Below are 12,089 nucleotides of genomic sequence, written 5' to 3'. Positions count from 1 at the left end.
CAGATTAGCCACAGGAAGAAAAACAAATCTTCATAGAATAGAAACAGAGTTAATCATGCATTTCGAAGTCCTCCTCTCATAACTCGGCGAGGTGAGAGATGAAACAGTTCTGCTATTAAATTTGGAGACTGGGAAAATGTTTGGAGACGGAGTAATAAAAGGTAAACTGAGTATAAAGTTGGGAGTCAGGACATATTCAATAAAAAGGTAGACGGAGATGGACATGGAGAAATAAATGTCACTGGTCTTGAAGACTTAACTCGGTTTTCCATTCCAAGATTCTACCAGACTTGCTGAGATTTTCCCGCAATATCTTTTGTTGGTACTGAAACAGAAGGGAGTAGTGTGATCCTGGACCATTCAGCTATGTCTGCTCTGTGGACGTTTGAATTCCCTGTTCGAACAAATCACTTCTGACTCACACAGAACCCTCACTATCCTGCATCACCTCCACCCGTGTTACTGACAATGAGCTGTTCATGATGTAAACCCATATCGGTACACAACAGCATCATTTACCGAGTGAATTAGGAAAATTTCAGGAAGAGTTCCATTCGGTTTCAATCAGAGCATTCACATTCAGTTAATTCTATTGCAGCACCATTTGACACGCAGCTGTCACTCTCATGTGACCATTCGCATTCGACGTCTCTGGACATTTTGGTTGGGGCACGTTTGGAATGGTACCTCACGTTTTGGAAGGGACATCATTTAAAACATATTCGGCTGAACTGATAACCTTGTCTCTTGCACCTGCAGTACAGTGGAGACAGTTTTCACTCAGAAACCAAGAGATGATCAAACACGGAGGAAGAATGTGTCAACAAAACGTGCCTCAGTGAGCGAATTCGCTCTTGCAACATTAATGGAGAGCGGCAAACATATTAACAAACAACAGCGCCCTGCGTGGGTCTCGACCCCACGCCATTGAGATTAAAGGTCTCCAGCTCTACCGACTGAGCGAGCCAGGACAGGATTGGTGTTGGTTAATTTATCATTTCATACTGAGTTTAATTCAGCTGACACGGCAATTTTCAAAAATCTCGTTCATTCCTCCCCATTGCAAATAACATTATTCAAGTCTTTTCAATTCTCAGATTTATTCCTTCAGACCATTGCAATCCATTTAGGCCTTGCCCCGGGATTTACGATTCTCTGTTCATATTTTCATATTTTGACCCTGATCCTTAGGTCGCCAAAGTGATTCCCAGACAATCTGGCAGACTGCAAATCAATCGGGAAAATAGCTCAGGAAACCAAATCATTTCTGATTAGAGTGTAGGAAATCCCATCTGCTGAAGAGACAGAGTCCTCACCATCAACACTTTCTTTGATCTACCTGCCTACAAAGTTTATCACTTATAATATACGAGACAGGAATTCTGATTATAAAATGTTTTAAAAACAGGAACAATCTTCTGAAGCCATTTCCAATTTAAATTAGATTTTTTTACCCTTTCACACGGTAACAGCCGTTCCTGAGGAAGGGGTTTCATTGAGCTGCGTCCCAGGTATGGGCAGGAAGCCGCTGATTGAAACGGCAGTGGCTCCTTTCTGGTGGCAGCAGGGGCTTGTCGAGAGTGGGGTCACATTCTGCTGCACGTGACCGTTTCACTCACTGCGGACTCAGGGTCAATCATGGATGAGTTCTCGTGGTTGTATTGTCAGTACATGGTCGGTCTCAATACTTAGAGTCATAGAGATGTACAGCTCTGTGCTCTTTTTGGGCTAGGAGAACCAACATTTCAGCCAAATGCACTGACCATTTGAGACACAGCAACTGGCAGCAAAATTGTGCGTGTGCACATCCAAACACACAGTGCTCGAGAGGATGTGGACAGCAGTAGTTCTCATTATTTTAAGAATCAGTTGCTCATGTACCCGTGTTTATCGCAGAGAGAGTGAGAGACCCGAGGAGTAACAAACACACCCATAAAACAATATCAGGACCTGTGTAGTTCTGTCATAAAAAGCTGCCTGCTGCTGTTCTATTGCAAAGTTGGGTTTCAAACCCACGACGCAATAGAGACTGGACCCTTAACCCAGCACATTAAACCTCTCTGGATTAGTGGTGCTGGAAGAGCACAGCAGTTCAGGCAGCATCCGAAGAGCAGTAAAATCGATGTTTCAGGCAAAGGCCCTTCATCAGGAATACAGGGTTTCACCCGAAACGTCGATTTACTGCTCCTCGGATGCTGCCTGAACTGCTGCGCTCTTCAGCGCTACTAATCCTCAATCTGGTCTCCAGCATCTGCATTCATTGTTTTTACCTACATTAAACCACTCGGCGACGCTCCCTGACGATAACTAAGCGCCAAACCTGTCAAGACTAATGTTTCAGCATCGCTTCACTTCAGGCAATTTCCCCTGGCGCTTTCTACGAATATCTTCGCATAATTAAAAAAAATATTTACAATGATTTGAAAGGTTTGCACGGTGTGGATATTAGTGAGAAGCTGAATATTCTTCGACAGTTTTCCCCGGAGCTGCAGGCCTGAGGGATGTCCTTGGAAAAGTTTACAAAATCATGAGGTAGACGAGCAGAGGACATAGTCAATCTACACTTTTTCAGAAGTCACGTGAGTTTAAAGCGAGATAGCATAGGTTTAATGTGAGAGCAGTACAATTTGAAAGGGATGTGAGCGACACTTGTTTTTAATACAGATATTTTTGTGCGTGTGGAATAAGTTGCCACATTGAGTGGCAGAGTTTGGTGCGCTCACAACACTTCAAAGGCATCTAAATGGGTATGCAGACAGGAAGTGTTCAGATAGATAAGGGACAAATATTGGCAAATATGTTTAGATTAGTTACGGTCATCTGTTCAGCAGGTGCAAGTTGGATAGGAAGGTTTGCTTCCGTGCTCGGAAATTCTGTGATACTCCAGTACCTGACAACAGTTTCAATAGACCAATTGCAAAAACGCATGCTGTTTGTTACTAAGTCAGCGCGTTTGAATTTTATTTTTTCTTGAGGCGTAATGTTTTGAAATGACATAGAGAGGAATGTTTTCCAGACATTTACAGACAATGACCATTCTCCTTGATACATTCCTTGATACAATCAAATAATTTTGTTGACTAAACACGACAAAGGAGAAAGAGGCTGACAACTAGAGAGCTGCATTCATAATTTCACATGGACTATAAACGCCTCCGACAGCTGTTCCTTGCAGTTATGCACAGAATATTGAATGTCTCTGATTCCAGGGCTTGGAACTCGGATGATACGACCGTCTGCAGCACTGGTTACTTCCTTGTGTGAGGTAACTCCTGATGGAACACATGTGACACTCTATTGCTCATTGAGAAATATATCCAAAATAGGAGCTCAGAGCAGCATTTCCGTTGTCTTTCTGGTGCTGTCCCTGACATGCCCTGTGGCACTACACTTATTCTGTGATTCCTGAGTGTTTGGCACATGCTTCCACGATCGTATTATGGGCAGTAATCTGCATTTTCGCTTCAATAACGGGTGTGTGAAGCGGAGGTCCACAATTCTCTATTCAATTTTTCTCTTCTTATGCGCAACTGCAATACAGTAAAGGATCAATTAATATTGTAAGATGATATACAGAGGCGTGTGAAATACCGAAGTTTTAATGACATTTATGCAATGGTTAGAGATTACTTTGATTCAGGAAGTAAGGATGTAAAGTCTGTTTGGCTGGATTTGAGGAACAGTGAGGCATGAACACACAAGCATGTGTAGTTTACAAGCCCACTCGCAGTAACCACAAAGCGAAATAAATCGTACAAGGAAAAAATATTGTGTGTGAGTGACAAAAATGGCAATCGTCATGCGTGATCTTAACTTCCCATCTAAAACTCTCGGTTCCATTGTAAAAACGTTTGCAGAACAACAATCAAATAATCCCACATGTCCCATAAAAAAATCACGAGGGATATCTTGGAAATTGATTACTCTACTGGTGACTTAATTTTCCTATTTTCTTGGAAACCATCTCTTTAATTGTGAGCATCAGAAAAGGCTTTCTTTTGCCAGCAAGAAATAAATATGTGAAAACCTTTGTTCGTTTCATATATAAGAACACTGAGACTCCTCTGCACTGCACATCTTTTGTGTTTCTATCGATTTTAATAGTAGCGTGTCTTTTGATTCTTCCCAATCAGTCTCCCATGGGGAACATTGTTGAACGCCTTACTGAAGTCCATATAGACCACATTTACTGCTCTGCCCTCATCAATCTTCTTTGTTACTTCTTCAAAAAACTCAATCCCGACATGAAACTGCATCTGCCAAGAATACTCCAATTGTTGGAGCGAATCCTGAGGAACAGAATGTACATATATTTGGAAAGGCATGGACTGATTCGGGACAGTTAACATGGTTTTGTGCGTGGGAAATCATGTCTCACAAATTTGATTGAGTTTTTTTGAAGAAGTAACAAAGAAGATTGATGAGTGCAGAGCAGTAAATGTGGTCTATATGGACTTCAGTAAGGCGTTCAACAATGTTCCTCATGGGAGACTGATTGGCAAGGTTAGATCTCATGTAACAGCAGTGGACCTAACACCGACCCTTGTGGTACGCCGCCAGTACATGGACACCAAGAAGAACATGTTCCATTAACTACAACACTGTTTTCTATTGGCAAGCCAATTCCTGATCAAAGCTGCAATCTCTCCCACAATTCCATTCCACCGCATTTTGTATAATAGCCTATTGTGGGGAACCTTATCGAACAACGTTCTGAAACCCATATACACCACATCAATCGGTTTACTGTAATCTCCCTGTTTGGTCACTTTGTCAAAAAAGTCAATAAGACTCGTTAGGCAAGGCCGACCCATCACAAAACCGTGCTGACTGTCCCTGATCAGATTATTCTTTTCCAGATGGTCATAAAGCCTATCTATAATAACCTTTTCCAACACGTTACTAACAAGTGCAGTGATACTCACTGGTCTGTAATTACCAGGGTTGTCTCTACGACACTTTTTGAACACGGGAACAACGTATGCTATGCTCCATTCCACAGGCACTATTCCTGTAGATAACGATGATTTGACGATCGATGCCAAAGGCTCATCAATCTCTTCCCTTGCTTCCCAGAGGATACTAGGACAGATCCCATCCAGCCCAGGGGACTTGTCTGTTATCACACTCTGCAGTATTTCTATCACCTAATCCTTGTGAACCTCAATCTCTAGTACTCTGGACGCAAGTATCTATCATCCTCGCCAACATTTTCATTTTCTATAGCGAACACTGTCGAAAAATATTTATTTAGCGCTTCCCCAATCTCCTCTGACTCCACACACAACTTCCCATTATTATCCTTGATTGTCCCAAATTTAACTCTCGTCATTCTTTTAATCCTGACATACCTATGGAAAACCTTAGGGTTAACCCTGATCCTATCTGCCAACAACTTCACATGTCTCCTCCTGGCTCTTCTCAGCTCTCTGTTTAGATCTTTCGTGATATCGTTGGAACCCTCGAGCGCTCTAACTGAGTTTTCACATTTTGTCCTAACATAATAAGACTTCTTGTTCTTCTTGACCAGGGATTCCACTTCCTTAGTAAACCACGGCTCACGCGTTCTATATCTTCCTCCCTGCCTGACAGGTACATACTTATCCAGGACACAAAGGAGCTTTTCCTTGAATAAGCTCCACATTTTAATGTGCTCACCCCCTGCAGTTTCCTACCCCATTCTACGCTTCCTAAATCTTACCTAATCTTCCTAAATCGTGGGACTTGTGCCTCACAACACACTTCACATTCAACAACCAGATATACGAACAAATCAACGGAACACCCTTGGGCTCACCGATGTCGGAACTCATAGCAGAAGCAGTAATGCAAAGGTTAGAGCAGTCTTACCGAAAATTCAACCCAAACACTGGTTCAGATAGGTGGATGACACCTTTGTAATCATTAAAAACACGGAAATTGAGAAAACACACAGGATCATCAACTCCACACTCACAGGAATCCGATTCACGAGAGAGGAAGAAAAGGGCAACCAACTCCCATTCCTAGACGTGATGGTACAGAGAACACCTAACGGAGAATTCACCACAAAGGTACACAGGAAAGCCACACACACAGACCAAGTCCTGAATTATGAGAGCAACCACCCCAACATACACAAACGAGGTTGCATCAAGACACTATTCAAAAGGGGCACAACACAATGCAGCACACCAGAACTGCAAAAAGAGGAAGAGGAACACCTATACAAGGTACTCGCCGAAAACGGATATCCTCGCAATTTTATCAACAGATGCCTAAGGGATAGACCACGGAAAGAGGACATGCCACAACCCAAAGGACTAGCCACACTACCACACATCAAGAACATCTCCGAACTGACAGCCAGACTACTGCGACCACTAGGACTCTTAACAGCACACAAACCAACAGCCACACTCAGACAACAGCTTACCAGAACTAAGGACCCGATACCCAACATGAGCAAAACTAATGTAGTATACAAAATCCCATGCAAGGACTGCACAAAACACTATATAGGACAAACAGGAAGACAGCTAACGATCCGCATCCAGGAACATCAACTAGCCACGAAACGAAGCGACCAACTATGCGTAGTCGCCACACACACAGACGACAAGCAACATGAATTCGAGTTGGACAACACTACTATTATAGGGCAAGCCAAACAAAGAACAGCCAGGGAATTCCCAGAAGCATGGCACTCATCCACAAACTCCATCAACAAACACATCGACTTGGACCCAATATACCAGCCACTGCAGCGGAGAGCTGAAACTGACAACAGCAAGCGGCAAGGACAGGCCACTATAAATGCCACACGAAACACCACAGAAGCGCTTCACAGGAGGATCCCAAGCACGGAGGATGCCACCTCGACAGGGGACGAAACGTTTCCAACAAAAACGTCCAGCTCGGCGAACAGAAACACATCATTGTCTTGAGTGTTCCAGAGTTTTTCATTGTCCCAGAGTCCAGATGAAGTTTGCATTCCTCACGTACGTGAGCGAGAATGATTTCAATGTCTCAGATCAGTTCCTGTCCCGAGAACATCAGAGTCAATGTCCCGTCCTCTACTCGGTCGGAAAGTTCACACTTCTTCATTCTCCTCTGATTCCATTTCCCAAAGAGTTTCTCAAGATTTCCAAAGCTGGAGCCTAAATTATATGGTTTGCTTCCTAAACATTTTTTCAACTGCCAACTGACAATATTTTCACAGTATCTCTTCACAATCCTCTGGCTTGTACCATGTCCAGGGATGAGAAGTCCCGCTTGGTGGAGAGATTCCCGAGGCTGATAAGTTTCACTTTGGATCAAAAATGGTTAAGTGGCGATTTCCTGCGGTTGTTTCTAATGATGGAGAGGGAGCGGTGGGGAATGAGCACTTTGACGAGCAGGAGGAAGTGTTGCCAGTGACCCGAGTCACAGAACAGTGGACAGGGATTAAAGGAATCTAATGAAAAGTAGCACTTCTGCTCAGGACGTGTCGAGCAGTGTATCTGGAAAGGGAAACAGAGATAATGATTTAACTATGGAACATTTCTGATGAAGAACTCGAGTTTCCCAAGTCTAATCAAATTACCGGCCTGGTTCACAAAATAGTTTTTCTGAACTTTGAGCGAAAATTGTACCAGCAGGAAAGCATTCACAACGTAGTCAGCAGGATTCGGACCTACGTGGGGAAACCCCAATGGATTTCTAATCCATCGCCTTAACCACTCGGCCATGACTACCGACAGCTCAGGTGGGTTGAGCATTGACCAAATCAGCCGTGATCTCATTGAAAGCTACCGTTGACTTGAGCGAAATGCTTCCATCTCCTTTCATACCTTTGCTGTCATTTGTAAGGTGCGAGACACCAATGTAAAAGAAGAAAAGCACAAAGGTAGGAAAAGATATTTGCAGGCAAACTGAGTCAAAATTATTTATTGAAAGGAAAATCACACTTGGCAATTTGCCATATCTCTTTGCGAACATGACCAGCAGAAGTAAGCAAAGGAGCTATTGATCTGAGTATTCTCGGACCTGAAGCAAACAAAGTTTAGTGAAATATTCATTTCTTTTTCTGGCGAACGAAATGATCTTTCCTGATGGTTACAATGAAAGAGATGGTTCCCAATAAAAGACAGAGATTAATTCGCATGTAGATATATTTCAATGTGACACGATTCATTTTCAGTCCCTAATTACCCCAGAGATGGAGGAGGTGAGTTACTTTTCTTCACTCTTCAACTCCTCAGCACGGAGGTACAAACATGAAACCGCTAGAGATGGAGTTATTGAATTGGGAACCAGAGACACTGAAGAAACTAGGCAAAAGTGAGGACTGCAGATGCTGGAAACCTGACTTTAGATCAGAGTGATGCTGGAAAAGCACAGCAGGTCAGGCTGCATCCGAGGAGCAGGACAGTCGACGTTTCTGTTGCCAGTCATGCTCCGCTGCACAAACAATTTTCGTTTTTGGCTCAGATTTCCAGCACCTGCAGCTATTTGTTTTATGTTAACCTTCATAATGTTTTGGACAAAACCAATGACCTGCCAGCACGGAAAATCGGCAGAAGTACTGGTACACCGATATGTTTGCTGAACAATACAACCATTCCATGAGCGGGAAAACGATCCGGGCCACGGTGCTGAGAATACCGAATCCTCACAAGTAAATAACAAGACAAGGTGATAGATACTATCGTACTTGGTGTAAAGCAAACACCCTGTCTGAACATTTTCGTTGCAGATTTTTTTCAAATTGTCTTCGAAGATTTACAAAGTGGGAAAAGGCCATTCCGCCCGTGTGCATTGCGGCTAATCAGAGAGCCATCTATTCTAGTCGCAGTTTCGAACTTTGGCCCAAAGTCTCGTGTGTTCTAATGTTTCCAGGTCAAATGTCAATGAGGTTATCCTATGTTCTTACATGGCACAATAATGGGACAGAAGTATAACGAATTGTAACTCTTTTGAGAAACTCATGCTCATTTTCACCCACAGAGGGAGACACACCAGAAGATACCGCCAAACTGACGGAGGTGTCCGTTGTGGAGAGCTGGAATTTGAAATGGACAATAGGACAAATGCAAGCTTTACATGCGGAAGCACAGAGGCGATGTCCCGAGAGAACTTTACAGGGGAGCGTCAACGTATACCACGGTTAAAGCAAAACAGTCCCCCTCGAGCCAGGTAGGACTCGAACCTACAATCTGCTGATCCGAAGTCAGACGCATTATCCATTACGCCACTGGCCCAAGAGACAAGCCTGCATTTGGCAGAATGTCGATATGTAATGCCATGGACTTTCACGGAATCAGAATTAAAAAGGTGAACAAGCACCGAAGATAATCACCAACATTGCTTCACTTCGAAGTTTCCAATTTTTGAAGCAGTGCCTTTCTCTGGCAAAGGAGAAACATTTGTCCTCAGCTGCCTGCTTCAGGGTCGCCTCCTTCTCTGCTGGAAGTTTCCATCGTTTTATTCACAGTCACAACGCGATGTCATGAGCCACTCCAGTGAAAAAGTGTCATGGTGTCGTCCAAACAAGACCCTGCAGATACTCAGCGAGAGACCTCCGGTCATTTCGAGCTCAGGATGTGGAATTAGACGAGATGCGTGACACCTTTTATTGGCGCCGCCACTTCACTGCAAATTAGCGGCTCAAAACGAGCCGTTGTTGCATCAACTTGATTTGTACCTTCCTGTCGTGCGTTTGCTAAACAACATCAGATAGATCCCATCCGGCCCAGCTGACTTATCTATTTTCACACTCTGCAGTATGTTGTGGTTCTGTTCGCCGAGCTGGAAGTTTTTGTTGCAAACGTTTCGTCCCCTGGCTAGGGGACATCATCAGTGCTTGGGAGCCTCCTGCGAAGCGCTTCTTTGATGTTTCGTCCAGTGTTTATAGTGGTCTGTCCCTGCCGCTTCCGTTTGTCAGTTTCAGCTGTCCGCTGTAGTGGTTGGTATATTGGGTCCAGGTCGATGTGTTTGTTAATGGAGTTTGTGGATGAATGCCATGCCTCTAGGAATTCCCTGGCTGTTCTATATCTGGCTTGCCCTATGATAGTAGTGTTGTCCCAGTCGAATTCATGTTGCTTGTTGTCTACGTGTGTGGCTACTAAGGATAGCTGGTCGTGTCGTTTCGTGGCTAGTTGATGTTCATGCATGCGGATTGTTAGCTGTCTTCCTGTTTGTCCTATATAGTGTTTTGTGCAGTCCTTGCATGGTATTTTGTACACTACATTAGTTTTGCTCATGTTGGGTATCGGGTCTTAAACTACTGAACTTGTGCCTCACAACACACTTCACATTCAACAACCAGAATTACGAACAAATCAACGGAACACCCATGGGATCACCAATCTCGGGACTCATAGCAGAGGCAGTTATGCAAAGGTGAGAACAAACAGTCCTACCACAAATTCAACCCAAACTCTGTGTCAGATATGTCGATGACACGTTCGTAATCATTAAAAACACGGAAATAGAAAAAAACACACCGGATCATCAACGCCACACTCACAGGAATCCGATTCACGAGAGAAGAAGAAAAGGATAGCCAACTCCCATTCCGAGACGTGATGGTACAGAGAACACCGAACGGAGAATTCACTACAAGGGTATCCTGAAAAGCCACACACACAGACGAAGTCCTAAACTATGAAAGTAACCACCCCAACACACACAAACGAAGCTGCATCAGGACGCTATTCAAAAGGGCCACAACACACTGCAGTACACCAGAACTGCAAAAAGAAGAAGAGGAACACCTATACAAGGTATTCGCCAAAAACGGAGACCCGCTCAACTTCATCAACAGATGCCTAAGAGAATGACTACGGAACGAGGACATACCACAGCCAAAAGGACTAGCCACACTACCATACATCAGGAACATCTCAGAACTGACAGCCAGACGACTGCGACCCCAAGGACTCATAACGGCACACAAACCAACAACCACGCACAGACAACAACTCACCAGAACGAAGGACCCGATACCCAACATGAGCAAAACTAATGTAGTGTACAAAATACCATGCAAGGACTGCACTAAACACTATATAGGACAAACAGGAAGACAGCTAACAATCCGCATACATGAACGTCGACGAGCCACGAAACGACACAACCAGCTATCCTTAGTAGCCACACACGCAGGCAACCAGCAACATGAATTTGACTGGGACAACACTACTATCATAGGGCAAGCCAGACAGAGAACTGCCAGGGAATTCCTAGAGGCATGGCATTCATCCACAAACTCCATCAACAAACACATCGACCTGGACCCAATATACCAACCACTACAGCGGACAGCTGAAACTGACAACCGGAAGCGGCAGGGACAGACCACTATAAACACCGGAGGAAACATCAAAGAAGCGCTTCGCAGGAGGCTCCCTAGCACTGATGATGTCGCCTAGCCAGGGGACGAAACGTTTGCAACAATAATTTCCAGCTCGGCGAACAGAACCACAACAACGAGCACCCGAGCTACAAATCTTCGCACAAACTTTGAACTCTGCAGTATTTCGAATATCTCTTCCTTGTGAACCTCAATCTCTTCTAGTCGAGACGCAAGTATCTCTATACCTTCCTCGCCAACATTTTCATTTTCAATAGCGAATACTGTCGAAAAATATTTATTTAGTGCTTCCCCGATCTCCTCTGACTCCACACACAACTTCCCACTATTATCCTTGATTGTCCCAAATTTAACTCTCGTCATTCTTTCATTCCAAACATACCTATGGAAAGCCTTAGGGTTAACCCTGAACCTATCTGCCAACAACTTCACATGTCTCCTCCTGGCTCTTCTCAGCTCTCTTTATAGGTCTTTCCTGATATCGTTGGAACCCTCGAGCGCTCTAACTGAGTTTTCACATTTTATCCTAACATAAGACTTCTTGGTCTTCTTGACCAGGGATTCCACTTTCTTAGTAAACCACGGCTCACGCGTTCTATATCTTCCTCCCTGCCTGACAGGTACATACTTATCTAGGACACACAGGAGCTTTTCCTTGAATAAGCTCCACATTTTAATGTGCTCACCCCCTGCAGTTTCCTACCACATTCTACGCTTCCTAAATCTTACCTCGATACATCGTAATTTCCCTTCC

At 43.9% G+C, this 12,089-nt stretch overlaps 1 non-coding gene across 1 annotated transcript; it reads right to left on the bottom strand.

The window, feature by feature from the left end:
• Nucleotides 1-7,633: 7,633 nt before the first annotated feature.
• On the bottom strand, nt 7,634-7,715 carry trnas-aga (transfer RNA serine (anticodon AGA)). The gene has a single exon. It is a non-coding gene; the product is annotated as a tRNA-Ser (tRNA).
• Between the last annotated feature and the right edge of the window lie 4,374 nt (nt 7,716-12,089).

This window comes from Chiloscyllium plagiosum, unplaced genomic scaffold (assembly GCF_037043375.1).
Source record: "Chiloscyllium plagiosum isolate Xiang-an unplaced genomic scaffold, Cpla_swu_hap1 HiC_scaffold_39, whole genome shotgun sequence".
Taxonomy (NCBI): domain Eukaryota; kingdom Metazoa; phylum Chordata; class Chondrichthyes; order Orectolobiformes; family Hemiscylliidae; genus Chiloscyllium; species Chiloscyllium plagiosum.
Note: the sequence above shows the minus strand (reverse complement) of the source record. Positions and strands in the feature narration are given on the sequence as shown.